Raw genomic sequence first — 12,682 nt, forward strand, 5'->3', positions numbered from 1 at the left:
TCCTTCCCTTCCCCGGGGTGGGGGTTCCTCACTGCCCGGCTACTGGGGAGCAACCACCCCCCTTCTGAGTTGCTGCTGGGCTGGCTGAGCCTCTGGGACTTCCTCTGTGCTGCGAAGTCAATGTTGTGCAGGTGACGTGTCCACCAGGGCTGTGGTCCCTGTGGGAAGTGTGAGCCCACCCATGTTGCTGTGCCGCAGCCACGCTCAGCCACAGGGCAACTCCAGGCTCTTCTGGGAAGTCTAGAACAGGGGAGTGTGAGGTCGAGATGTAGTCCTGGGGTGTCCCCGTGCCTGGCACGTCCCTAGGTGTCCAGTCCACTTGGGAAACTCACTGGTCTTGCACTCGTCAGAAACATTTGAGGAGGCGCTTGGGTGGCTCAGTCGGTTTAGCATCTCACTTCGGCTCAGGTCATGATTTCACATTTCGTGAGTTCGAGCCACTCATTGGGCTCTGTGCTGACAGCTCAGAGCCTGGAGCCTGCTTCGGACTCTGTGTCTGTCTCTTTCTGCCGCTTCCCCATTCGTGCTCTTTCTCTCTCTCTCTCAAAAATAAACGTTAATTTTTTTTTAATAAAAAATAAACACCACGATTGGATGGGTGATCGGTGGCCACGTCCCACCAACTGGCTCTCGGTGTCCTTCCAGAGCCAGTCTGCGTCACGGGGCTCCTGGTCTGCTCCGTCAGCACGTGGATCCGTGCACGTGGCCGCCGCCTCCCCAGGGGCCTCGGAGCGCCTCGTCCCACCGTCTGCTTGGCAGGTGCTGGCTGTTTCCATTCCTGTCTGTCCGTGCTGCTTTGTGTGAGCTGTGGGTCAGTTTCCAGGAGTAGAATTCCGGATCACGGCATCCGTGATGCTTACGAAAGTGTTGGCAGGATCTGCCCATTACCCTCCAGACAGAGGACAGCCCCCTCGAGGAATCTGTGCCCTTTCGCAGGCTGGAGGTAAGCGGCCCCGTGTGACTTTGCCCAGTCCTCACCTGAAAGTAGGTTACTCTGAGCAGTTGTCAGGCTGCGTGCCTGTGCGTGTGGTGCGGTCGGGGACGGACAGGCTGAGCCCAGGCCACGCTGGGGTGCTGGCGTCGACGTGGCTGCTGGGTCGGGTCCGCTGCTACGGGAGGTCTGGGGCTCCCTGCCCCCTCCGCCCATCCGCACCCCCCTTTCCGCCACACTGCCGCCCAGTGCCCTCCTGACTGCCCTGCTGTGCAGGCCACTGACCCCGGCGACCGCATCCCGGTCAGGCCGTGGCTGATTCGGTGGCGGTTCTTGGCGTCTACCCCACCGGGACCAGCAGGCACCGGTGAGGCCCGGGACTCGTAGACAAACTCACGGTGGCCGGCACTTAGCAGATACCTGCATGTCTCACGGTCATCGCTGCCACCGGAGAGCCGTCTCTGGCCACGTGTTCGCTTCAAGGAGCCAGGGGATCTGGCGGCAGCCACAACTTTGGGGCTTACGGGGCCCCTGGTACAAAGGTGTCTGGCCAAGCCCGCTGGGGGCAGGGGGCACTGACTCCCCGCGTGGGTTGCTGGGAGCGGGTGAGGGCACAGTCTTGCCATGCCCCTCATCCCCAGTCCCACACCCTCTGCTGGGGACCCAGCCCCCCAAATGGTCTTGGAGTCCAGAGGACCTGCCCAAGTGTAAAAGTGGCCCCAGCTGCTACGTTGGGTGGATGGCAGTGCGTCTGGTGCCTCCAAGTCCGGAGACGTGTCCCCGCTGGCAGGGCTCTCCCTGTGCCTCCGGCCCCGGCGGGCAGGAGCAGGGCAGCCAGCCTGGCGGGGACGTGACACCGTCACCTCTCCTCGATGCCACTGCCGGGAGTCGGTCAGTGCGCAGGGCCTGGGCGTGCCCCTCCCCTCCCCGGGGCCACATCTGGCACGTCCGGGGTCAGGAGCTGGCGATCCCGCGAGCGATTCCATCCCGCCATCTCTGCCGCTTCTCCTGGGAGCCGAGAGGAGGCTCCAGTGTGGATCCCTCCCGCGCACAGAGCAGACGCCGACCCCACGGAGGAGCCCGGGGGCGCCAGCGCGGCCTCGCATACTTGATGGGTTTTCTGCTCGCAGAGCTGAAGAATGGTGCTTAATTTGGTTTCGGACCAGCTGTCTCCTTTTAAGCCCTGAAACCTAAGAATAATCCCTCCCTACGGGTAAGTGACTAAACGCAGCCCGTATGACATTCTTTTTTGTTTATTTGCTTTATTTATTTTTGAGAAAGCACGAGCAGGGTGGGGCAGAGATGGGGGGACAGAGGATCTGAAGTGGGCTCTGCGCGGACAGCAGGGAGCCCGATGTGGGGCTGGAACTCAGGAACCGCGAGATGGTGACCTGAGCCGAAGTCGCACACACGGCCGACCGAGCCCCCCAGGCGTCCCTGTCCTTGTAACATCAAGTCCTTTCACAGACTCTAGCTCCCCGTAAGTGTGAGGAGTTTTCTCGGAGAGTGCACACTGGGATGGGGTTTTGCAGGCGTTTGGGGTGAGGTTGGGATGCTGGCCAGGCTGGACGCATCACAATAATTGAATTTTTCTAAGAGGACGTTGTTTCCCGGCTGTCTCGCGTGCTCAGGATTGGCGAGCGCTGTCCCTGCCGCAGCTGCTGGCCGCTTGGCTGACCGCCTTCATGCTTCCTTTGGTCAGAGCCCTCTCTGGGGTCTCCAGTCTCCGGCCTCCTCCCCTCTCTTGGAACTTGATCTTATGCTTTCGAGGTTTTATAGGTATTCGTTCCTCTCATTCTACTCACAAGTGACCCACGATTGGCGGAATTAAGTCACTGAGTATCTCAGACAGGGCAGAGCGCTGGAATTTTCTGTATCCCTAATAACAGCTTTGCCATTTTTCTTGTTCTCAGCATTTTTACAAAATCATGAGGGTCACCTCTGGCTACTCAGAGGGTCTCAGACACTCACGTGTAGAGGGCAAGGGGGGGTGGGGGAGGGGTGCTGCCAGCCGGGATCCCAGTGGCAACTGGGACACGGGACAAAATCTGAAGATCAGTTAACTCAGCATAAAGCATAGTTGACTCGGTCAGGGTAAAGGGTACTCCACTCGGCTTAAAAAATTATTAACCAGGCATAAGGTACGGCTAACTTGGTGTGAACAATAGTTAACCCAGTATAAAGAACTGTTCACTAGGCATAAAGAGTAGTAGAATAGTTGACCTTATACTAGGTATAAAGAATAGAGGAGTTACCGCAGCGTGAGGGATGCCGTGTGCACCACGGACCGCTGTGCGGCACCAGAGGGGGAGCTTGCCCCTCAGGGCTGGCACCTTACCCCTTGATGATGGGATCTTAGGAACCCAGAGTTCAGGGTGGGAGTGTAAGGTTGGGTGACGTCCTCAGGAGACCCGTGCCCGTCCCCAAGGAGGTTCCCACGGTGCTGCTCTCCCGGTTGACTGCCTCCCGGACACAGGCCCAGGGAGGAGGGGCAGGCAGGGGAGGGGACCCAGCCCTCGAGAAGCCTGCATGCTCAGCCCCGGGCTGGGATGGGGCAGCTCTGAACTCCAGGGGCCCAGGCGACATCCTGAGGACAAGCTGTTTCAGAGGGCCCAAGGGGAGCCTTGTCCTGGGCTCGGAAGATACAGTGCCCTTGGGTCAGGATCAGAGCGGGGCAGGCCAGGCACTGTGGTGGGGGCGGCTGGTGGCTGGTGCCCTCCTTCCCCTGGACAGTCTCTCCCAGGCCAGCAGTGACCCCGACTCCGCATTCCTCCTCTTCTGCGCCACTGCCTGACCCCATGTCCCGTGGCCTCTCACCACAGCCGGCCCAAGCCAGACCCTGTCCCCCACCCCGCCCCACAGTGTGCAGAGAGCACTGTGGAGTCCGTCTCTGCTCTAGCCTGCACCTCCTCCTCTGCTGCTACTCTTGCCCTGCGGCCTCTCATCCACCCTGGCCTGAAGGGCATCTTCAGGCTGCAAACCTGATGGGGGGACCACTCAAACCTCCCACAGCTCCCTCCACACTGAGAATAAGACTCGGGGTCTTATGGTGGCCGAGAAAGACTCCTGGGTCTCCCTGTCTGCATCTCCCCACTCCTCCAGACACCGACGCCCTTGGTGCCTGGAACATACCAAGCCCACTCCGTCTCAGCCTCTGCTCCCTGGAGCACCTAAAGCACCTTCCCAGGCATCCTGGCAGCTCCCACCCACATTCCCTCCCTCCATTCCGTACACTTTCTCTGGACACCTACCTGAAGAACTGTCCTGTGCTACATATGATCTGTCCCCCGACTCAGGTCTACTCTTTTGTCCTTTTGGCCACCTAATGTAGCAGGGTTTAACTAGAGCAGTGGGACCAGTAGGATATCTGTCTGTCTACGCACCCATCCATCCATCCATCCATCCACCCACCCACACACCCATCCACCATCCACCCACTATCTACCTATCTACCCCCTGCTACTTCTCATCCATTCATTCATCAATCCACCCACCCACCCATACATCCACCAATCTAGTCCACTCATCTACCCATCCACTCATCCATCCATCCTCCCACACATCCATCCATCCATCCATCCATCCATCCATCCATCCACCCACTCATCCATCCATCTGTCCACTCATTCATCCCTCCATCCACTCACCCATCCACCCACCCACTCATTCATCCACCCATCCACCCACTCATCCATCCATCCATCCATCCATCCATCCATCCATCCATCCCTCCATCCACTCATCCATCCATCCATCTACTCATCCATCCACCCACTCATTCATCCCTCCACCCACTCATCCATCCATCCCTCCATCCACTCATCCATCCCTCCACCCACTCATCCATCCCTCCACCCACTCATCCATCCCTCCACCCACTCATCCATCCATCCTTCCGTCCACTCATCCATCCATCCACCCACTCACCCATCCATCCATCCACTCATCCATCCACCCACCTACCCACTATCTACCTACCTACCCCCTACTACTTCCCATCCATTCATTCATTAACCCATCCATCCACCAATCCAGTCCACTCATCCACCCATCCACTCACCCATCCACCCACCCACTCGTCCATCCATCCATCCATCCATCCATCCATCCATCCATCCATCCACTCATCCATCCATCCATCCATCCACCCACTCATCCATCCACCCGTCCGTCCATCCATCCATCCATCCATCCACCCACTCGTCCGTCCATCCATCCATCCATCCATCCATCCATCCATCCGTCCATCCACTCATCCATCCACCCACCTACCCACTATCTACCTATCTACCTCTTATTACCTCCCATCCATTCATTCATCAACCAATCCATCCACCAACCCAGTCCACTCATCCACCCATCCACTCACCCATCCACCCACCCACTCGTTTGTCCATCCATCCATCCATCCATCCATCCATCCATCCATCCATCCCTCCATCCACTCATCCATCCCTCCACCCACTCATCCATCCATCCTTCCGTCCACTCCATCCATCCACCCACTCACCCATCCATCCATCCACTCGTCCATCCACCCACCTACCCACTATCTACCTATTTACCCCCTACTACCTCCCATCCATTCATTCATCAACTCATCCATCCACCAATCCAGTCCACTCATCCACCCATCCACCCACCCATCCACCCACCCACTCGTTCATCCATCCATCCATCCATCCATCCATCCATCCATCCATCCCTCCACCCACTCATTCATCCACCCCTCCATCCACTCATCCATCCATCTATCCATCCACCCACTCACCCATCCATCCATCCACTCATCCACCCACCTACTCGTCCGTCCATCCATCCACTCATCCATCCATCCATCCATCCATCCATCCATCCATCCACCCACCCACCCACCCACCTACTCACTATCTACCTATCTACCCCCTACTACCTCCCATCCATTCATTCATCAACCCATCCATCCACCAATCCAGTCCACTCATCCACCCATCCACTCACCCATCCATCCACCCACTTGTCCATCCATCCATCCACTCACTATTCACCCACCCATGCATCCATCAACCCACCTTCACCCATCCATCCATTCATTTCACAAATGCTTTTGTCATGAAGGAATTTTGGATTCTTATGTAGTCAAACATCAGACTTTTCCTTTATGGCTTTTGGGTGGCTCTATTTGGCCTTTCTTCATTCCAAAATTATGAAGCTACATTGCCTATGTTTTTTTGAGAGACTTTTTAATTTGGATTCTACATCTAAGTTTTTCATCTCTCTGGAATTTTCATTGGTGTAGGTGTAAAGTATGAATCCAATCGTATGTTTTTCCAAGTGGCTCCCCAGTGTCTCAGCATAACTCAGTCTGGGTCTGGAAAGAAGCCCCTCTTGGACTTGCTTCCTCTGGGGATGTGCACCCTCCTTCAGGCGCGTCAAAAACCCCAGGAGAGGGGAGAGGGATGTGTGCTGCTGCAGGTGTGGGGGCCGGGTATGGACATGAGTGTTCCTCCGTTGTGGGGCCTGCCACCATCTGCCCACAATGCCTGGTGGGAGAGAACAGCTCTGCCTGTGACCTTCACCCCCAAGTCACCCCGATGGAATCTGCTCGGGTTAGTCCCAAGACCCCAGTGCAGCCGGGGCCCATGGGATGGTGCTTGTGTTGGGCACTGCATGGACACATCTCCAGAACCTTCTAGGCCTGGTCAGGAACAGAGACAAAGAGTCTGGCTGGGGAATGCCAGGCGTCCAGGCAAGTTGGGACATACTGGGAGGGAGCAGGCCAGGGCAGGAAGGCAAGGGTTGTTCCAAAAGAGGCCTGTCAGAGGATGGCCACCTGCGTCTACTCTAGGTATGACCACAGTCATCTGTGAGGCTTCCTGGAGGACCGTGGTGGCTGCCCTCTCTCCCGGCCCCTTTCAAAGGTGATAGAGCAGAGAAGACGAGGTCTGGAGGGCGGCTGGGTCAGAGGCTGCGACCAGGTGACCTGGGTGTGGGTGTCCAGGTGGGTGGCCGTCCTGAGGCGCTTACCATGGCACATCGTGGCCGGCTGGGCATTGAGAAACAGCAGGCGGCACTCAAGGGTAGACACTTGGGGCCCCGTGGCCCAGCTGATGGTTTGAGGACTGGCCACTCCAGTGAGAATCGTTGGGCTCTGGGCAAATGACCTGACCACTTGGCTGTTGAGTCCCAGCTCTCTGGAACGACGCCAGCACCAGCTGGATGCCCACACGATGTCACCTGCTTGCAGCTTCTGGCCCAGTCTCTCCAGGGAGGTCTGTGAGTGATGTGGGCTGCGGCCAGTACACCTGCCTGTCCTTTTCCCCAAGGCCCCCCCAGCATGGCTTCTCTGAGGGTGTCACAGTGGCCAGGAGCTGCGGTACAGCCGGACCCAGAGGTGCAGCCAGACCAGCAGGTAGCGCTGGCCGTGCCCCAGGCCCAGGGCAGCCCCTCCCTTGCTGTCCTGTGGGCCACGCCACACAGCCGGGTGGGCTTTGTTATCCCCGCGTATTAGCACCACATCAAACACACAGTCCCTCAGTTTGCTTTGGCGAGGCTGGTTGGGAGAGGAAAGGGCTCCCCCGTGAAATCTCAGAGCAGTGGGAGGGGGTCCTCTTGGGGGCCTGTGGTCCCGCACTCCACGCCAGGACCGTGTTTCCTTTGGGTGAGCTGCAGAGTGACGCGGGGGCAGAACGGTTAGGGTTCCTTTTCAGCACACTGAGCGTGCTGCCCCAGGCCTCTGACAGCTAGAAGGACGTGACCCCTGCCTGGTGGGGGCGAAGCTGGTGCCCCTGGGCCTGGAGGGCAGAGCATCCGACCAGTGGGAGGTTCGAGCCTCAAGGGCTAAGGGAATCTGCCTTGCTGGGTCTGGACGTGCTCGGGACCTGCTGTCCCATTCTTCCTGGCCCCGAGGCATGTGCGCTTGGTGACCGGCCGATCAGGTAATACACGATCCATGATGGGCAGTTGAGGCAGGGACCCCTGTGCCCAGATCAGGCAAGGAGCCGCTTTCCAAGTAGAGAATCGTCCATGGAAGGTGCAGCCTTCCTCCCAAGGACTAGACAGGGGCTGCGTGTGGTTCTTCTCTTGGGGCCGGCCAGAAGGCTCACAGGCTTCCTGTACCACGGGCTCTGCTGGGTCACCAGGCCCTGGGCGGGCAGCCCCAGCCTCTCCGTGCTTCAGGCCCCACTCAGTAGTGGTGGCCTTAAGGACGATCCCACACGTGGGTCTGAGCAGCACATCCACACGTGGACCACGTCACCTCTAAAACCCTAAAAGGCCCAGGTGTGCAGCACGCCCTTCACGGGGCCCAGCACATCGTGTAGTGACCGTCCTCTCTGGAGGGACAGTCTGATGTGTTCCCGGCAGCCCCCTCCCCAGGAAGGCCCCCAGGCGGCATGACCCCAAGCGGGGCGGGGTTCAGCCCCCACCCTGGGCGCACAGGTACTAAGCTTCCAGCCTTCTCCCTATCCCCATCGGGCCTAATGAGCTTAGTGTGAGGTCACGGTCACCTCGGCCTGAGGACAGTGACAAAGTGGACCCGCCCTGAGGTCAAAGTGAAGGCATTCTGCTCCGCAGCCGCACGAAGGCAAAGGCAGGATCTGGAGACACGGAAGCAGCCTGTGTCGGGCCAGCGGGTACAGCCCAGGGGCCGGGACCTCGGCGCCCTGGCTGCATCACCTCCACATAAGGGTTTGGTTCCTGCAGCCCGCCTGGCTTCAGCGGGTTGGGGGAGCACCGGCCTGCTTTGGCCACCACGACAAAGTGCCACAGCGGGGCGATTTGGACAGCGGGCGCTCATCTCTCATGGTGCCAGACGCAGGACGCCCCCGATGCAGGCGTGGGCAGGCCGGGTTCCTCCCGAGGCCGGTACACGGCCGTCTTCTCCCGTGTCCTCACACGGCCCCTCCTCTGTGCCCATATTCCTCCCATCTCTGTGTCCCAATGTCCTCTCGTTAGAAGAGCCCAGCCACCTGGGGTTAGGGCCCACCCCATGGGCTCTTTTAACCTAACCACCTCGTTAAGGGCCCCGTCTCCAAATAAGGCCACATTCCCAGGTGCTGGTGTGAGGGCTTCCGCATTCAAGTTCCGGGGGTCACGCTTGAGCTCCTAGTGTCGGGGGAACACCGGGTCCCCCAAGCCTTGGATGGTGCCTCCCGGCGCTGCCTGCTCCCGGCAGCAGGTTCGCCAGGTCGTCAGTGGGGCGGGTGTGCAGGTCCCCGGGCCTCAATCTGCCCTCCCCCAGCCACAGATGTCCCTCCTGAAGCCCGGGGGGACACGGTCTGCGGCCCCTGGCTCCCACCCGGCCCGCTGTGAGCTGGATTCGGGGCAAGACCCTTTCTCCTCTGCCTCCGTAAGCCCGCTCCAAGAAGCGGGCCTCCGTGGCCGAATGGGGCCTCTTCAGAGCCTGTATGGAATACCCCGGAAGGTCCAGGAACTCCCTCTGCTCCAGGACGCAGCAACCCTCGAAAATGGCCACAGGCGCCTCCGGAGAAGGTTTCAGGGCCAGTTCATGGTCTACACCTGTGTCCAAATTGCAGGGCCCTTCCTTACCAGCCCCAGGGACTGGGGAAGAGGTCAGGAGGCCCCATTATGGCGGCTAGAATTGTCCTACTGTAGCTTAGCTGTGTGCTGATGTCCTTCCTCGGCTCCCTGTGATCACTTAGCCCGCACGATCCCCGTGGCTCAAAGATTTCTGATTCCCTCTCCCCCTGGGTGACTTGCGGTGTGCTCTTTGCTCCCTCTCTGCGTCCAGCGTTAGGTGCTGACATCGGTACCTGGCGCACGGGGTCACCTTCACCTGTGCACGTCTTAGCCGCTCGGTGCACAGAGTGTCCTCACTGCGGCTCGGGAGAGGTGGGCAGGGTGCACGTGATAGACCCGCTCCAGCTCTCAGCCCCGGGGCCTCAGGCTTTTCCTCCACACCCACACTGGTGATCCTCCATCGTCCCTGCACCTTAGGAATCATGCTTGTTTAGAGAGGGGCAGAGAGAGAGAGAGAGAATCTTTTTCTTAAGTTTGAGAGAGAGCGAGCGAGCAGGCGAGCGCACACACGTGAGCAGGGGAGGGGGAGAGAGAATCCCAATCCACTCACAGCACGGAGCCTGATGCAGGGCTTAGTCCCACAAACCTGGAGATCGTGACCCGAGCTGCAATCAAGAGTTGGATGCTTAACTGAGCCCCTCAGGCGCCCTGAGACATTTTTAAGCCCATCGATGCCAGACTTCATGGGTGCAAGAGGGTAGCTTCCGAAATGCGCCTGGTGACTCAGGCACCGCCAAAGCAGGAGGGAGGGCGGCGTGGCCCAAGATCTAGCAGATTGTCCTCACCAGGGGGCTGGAAGAGAATGCAGAATGCCAGCCCCTCCCTCTCCGGCCGCACCGGGACCTGGGGCTTGACCAGATTGCTGACGATTCGTCCGGGCAGCTTTGCCTGTCCGGCTCCCAAACGCGAGCAGCACCGGAATCACCCGGCGGGCTTGTGAAGACAGGCTGCCGGGCCCCGCCAGTTTCTGATCCAGCAGGTCTGGAAGGGGCCCAAGAAAGTGTATCTGTAACACGCTCCCAGGTGACGTGGATGCCGCTGGTCCAGGGACCAGATTTTGAGAACCACCGCTCTACAGAACGCAGAGGACGTTTGTCATTTCAAGCTAACCGACCACGGTGAAGTTCAAGATTCTGTGAGCGGGGGCGCCTGGGGGGCGCTCAGTCAGTGAGCGACCGATTTCGGCTCAGGTCATGATCTCACGGTTCATGGGATTGAGCCCCACGTCAGGCTCTGTGCTGACAGCACGGAGCCTGCTTGGGATTCTCGCTCTCCCTCTCTGAGGGAGAGGGGGACAGAAGATCTGCACTGACAGCAGAGACCCATGCAGGGCTTGAACTCACAAACCACAAGATCATGACCCGAGTGGAAAGCGGACGCTCGCCGACTGAGCCACCCAGGCGCCCCTTCTTTTTTTAAACGTTCACTTATTTATGTTGGGAGAGAAGAGAGAGAGAGAAAGAGAGCACAAGTGAGGGAGGGGCAGAGAGAGGGAAGGAGGGAAAGAATCCCAAGCAGGCTGCACGCTCAGTGTGGAGCTGACACACGGCTGCATCTTGCGAACCGTGAGCTCCTGATCTGAGCCGTAACCAAGAGTCAGACACTTATGCGACTGAGCCACCCAGGCGCCCCAGGATGTTTTCTTTATGTTTGGTTTTTGCCAGCTTGGACAGGGCTGTCCCGGTGTGCCTGGTACACGTATAAATCCCAGGTGAGTTTTCTGAATCTGGATCTGTGCCATGAGGTCTTAATTTTTAGAAAACCTGAGCCACTACTATTATTTTTTAAAGTTTCTTTAGAGAGAAACAGAGGGTGTGAGTGAAGGAGGGGCAGAGAAGGGGACAGAGCACCCGAAGTGGGCTCTGAGCCCAACAGCAGAGGTTCGGGACAGAGCCCGACAGCAGAGAGCCTGATGCGGGGCTCGAACTCCCGAAGTGTGCCATCATGACCTGAGCCAAGTCAGATGCTCAACTGACTGAGCCACCCAGGTGCCCCCAGCCCTTATTTCTACAAATGTTTCTTCTGCCCCTTTTCCCTTCTTCTGTTACTCCAGTGACACACATTAGACCGTGTGAAATGACTCATTCCAGGGCTTCTGTTTGCTGCGTTCTCTTGGGTTCTCAGGGGTTCCCACCTGTTGCCCTCTGTTTAGTTCGGGTGATTTCCACACACTTATCTGGAAGTTCCCGGCGTCTGTGTTGACCGCGTTCGTGCGCTGGTTGAGAGCAACTTCTCCGTCACGCTGCTGTTTCCAGCATTTCCGTTGGACTCCCTCACAGCCTCCATCTTTGTGCTGGCATTCCCCGCCTTTTCCTTCACGTCACTTACCTCTCGTGCCAGAGCCTTCACACGAATCCTGTTGGACAGTCCCAGCTTCTAGGTCGTATCTGGATCTGGCTCTGCTGACTGTCGTGTCTTGACTGTGGGTGTTCTCCTTTGTGTGTGCGTCTTGTAGAACACCGATATCGCCCGCCGGACGACAGAGACTGAGGTTGCTGGTATTTCTATCTGGAAATGGGCATCCCTCCTCTGTTCGGCTGCCTCCGCCGGGGGTGAGTGAAGCAGGTGGGAGTCGAGTGAGTCTGGGCTCGGTGGCCGTTACGGGTTCTTTAGTGTTCACCGACCTCAGATTTCTTTGGTATCCCCTGTGCTGCAGGATGAACCCAAGCTTGCTTCTTGGTGCCGTCCCGGCACAGGCTGTGTGTATGCGGGGGGCAACGGGGAGACTCTCTTGCCGAGGTCCGGCCCCGTGTCCTTGGATCTTGGCTGGGACTTCTGTGGGGACCCCGTTTCCTTTCCAGGGACAGGAGGCCTCCAGAGGGCCGGGCCCAGGATGTATTCCGACAATGCGGACAGTGAAGGGACACCTTCAAAGACTTTAAGCTCAGATTTCTAGACCTAGAAAAATATCTTCCCAAACTGAAGGAGAGACGTGAGGTGCAGGCAGAGTGGGCGGCCGTCCAAGGACTCTGAGAGTCCCCGAGAGCAGGCAGATTGGAGGGGCCCGGACTCAAAGACGGGGAAGCTGCAATCCCAGCTCGCCGAGAGTTTAAGGAAAGCTATGGTTTTATAGCTTTTCCAGCTTCTCGTTTTCAGACTGGGAGAATGACTGTTCCAGCTTTCTGCGTCCTCAGCGGAACCCTCCCCCTGTATGAGTTCTTACAACTTAATGACCTTCTCTTAGAGACCTAATATGTAATTCATCGTGTTGTTCAGATTGTCTACGCACTC

This window comes from Felis catus, chromosome C2 (assembly GCF_018350175.1).
Source record: "Felis catus isolate Fca126 chromosome C2, F.catus_Fca126_mat1.0, whole genome shotgun sequence".
NCBI lineage: Eukaryota > Metazoa > Chordata > Mammalia > Carnivora > Felidae > Felis > Felis catus.